The sequence below is a fragment of the Phocoena phocoena genome, chromosome 21 (genome assembly GCF_963924675.1).
Source record: "Phocoena phocoena chromosome 21, mPhoPho1.1, whole genome shotgun sequence".
NCBI lineage: Eukaryota > Metazoa > Chordata > Mammalia > Artiodactyla > Phocoenidae > Phocoena > Phocoena phocoena.
Genome location: NC_089239.1, coordinates 13,370,531 through 13,372,458, shown reverse-complemented (window position 1 = coordinate 13,372,458; position 1,928 = coordinate 13,370,531). Strand labels below are relative to the sequence as shown.

Sequence of the window (1,928 nt, the reverse complement as noted above, 5' to 3'; positions counted from 1 at the left end):
CCACTTTCATCACTTTGAGATGGGGTGGGCTGGGACGGAGAGTCTTCCCACCTAAAAATCATAGCCATTGTTCAGCACATCACCAACAGATTATTCTCAGATTTGATGGATTAAAGTGTGCCTGCTAGGGACTTCCCTGGTGGTCCAGTGGCTAAGATTCCGCACTCCCAAGTGCAGAGGGCCTGGGTTCAAGCCCTGATCAGGGAACTAGATCCCACATGCCATAACTAAGACCCCACGCAGCCAAATAGATAAATTAAAAAAAAAAAAAGTGTGCCTGCTAAATAAAAAAAAACTAAAAGATAAACAAAACCCGAGAATTGGAAAGAACCTTAAAAGTCACTAGTCCAACTCTCTTATTGAGGCCCAGAGAGGGGTCCAGCATCTCAGGGTTAGGGCGAGAGCCACCAATACCTGAAATTCAGATTCAGGTCATTGGCAGAGCAGAATCTTTTCCATACACCTACTCCTTACGGGGTAATCCTACAGGGTGTAGGATTAAAGAATCTCACGACGGGGCTTCCCTGGGGGCACAGTGGTTGAGAGTCTGCCTGCTGATGCAGGGGACACGGGTTCGTGCCCCAGTCCGGGAAGATCCCACATGCTGCAGAGCGGCTGGGCCAGTGAGCCATGGCCACTGAGCCTGCGCGTCTGGAGCCTGTGCTCCGCATCGGGAGAGGCCACAGCAGTGAGAGGCCCGCGTACCGCAAAAAAAAAAAAGAATCTCACAATGTGTGATGTACCAACTGGGGGATTCAAATGCTATTCCGTTTTGGCTAATACTGTTTACATATAATTTATGTTCCTACTGTCTCTTTCAGCTCTCCTCCATGGGTCACCACTATGCCCAAAGCCATTGCCCTAGATCATGGGAAAACTAATGTCTTTTGTGTCCACCTCTCCATCTCAGGTCTAAGGTTTTTTTTAAAGCCACCTAACTCAGTGACTTCCAAGATTCCAACCAAAAATTTGTTTGATCTGATCTAAATTTGCGATGTTTCAATGAGAAAACATGGTTTGGGTCAACCTCCTTTAGCTGCCTATGCTGGAAAAGCTTCCTGCTAGTTTCTGAACCCACCGCTTCTCCATCACTACACTGTCCAATCCAGCAGCACTAGCCACGTGCTCTATGTAAATTTCAATTTTAATTACTCAAAATTAAATAAAATTTAATATTCAGTCACATTAGCTGCATGTCAAGTGTTCACGACCCACATGTGGATCATGACTACAATACTGGACAGCGCTGATACATAACATGTTCAGCATCAAGGAAAAATCTACTGAACCATGCTGCACTAGAAGATGCAGATTTCTTCCCATCTAGACTGTGAATTCCTTAGTCCTCTCAAACACTGCGACTCTGAAAGCCATTTGCTTTTTGATTTTTAAGCCCCTGCCAAAGGGGGATTCCACTAAACCTGCATTTTATTTGTAGCAGAGGCGTTTACAACCTAGCCCAGACCTTTTTTTTTTCTTTTTTGAAAAACTTTTTGTCTTGGGAACATTGTAGATTCAAATGCAATTCTAAGAAATGATACAGAGACTTCCCTGGCGGTCCAGTGGTCAAGACGCTACGTTCGCAATGTAGGGGGCACAGGTTCGATCCCTGGTCAGGGAACTAAGATCCCACATGCTGCACAGCGTGGCCAAAGGGAAAAAAAAAGAAGTTATATTTAAAATAAATAAATATAAGAAATGATACAGAGAGATTCCGTATCCCACATTCATTCAGTTTCCCCCAATGGTTGCATCTTCTACAACTATAGTACAATATCACAACCAGGAAACTGACATTGATAGAATCCGCTGACTTTATTCAGATTTCACCAGTGCTACACGTACTCACTTGTGTTTATGTCTGTGTGTGTGTATTTAGTTACAGGCAATTTTAGACTCAGATTCAATCACAGTCAAGATTCAGAACA

At 43.9% G+C, this 1,928-nt stretch overlaps 1 non-coding gene across 1 annotated transcript; it reads left to right on the top strand.

Annotated features, from left to right (window-relative positions):
- The first annotated feature begins 1,548 nt into the window (after positions 1-1,548).
- On the top strand, positions 1,549-1,621 carry TRNAA-CGC (transfer RNA alanine (anticodon CGC)). Its single transcript has one exon. It is a non-coding gene; the product is annotated as a tRNA-Ala (tRNA).
- Positions 1,622-1,928: the final 307 nt, after the last annotated feature.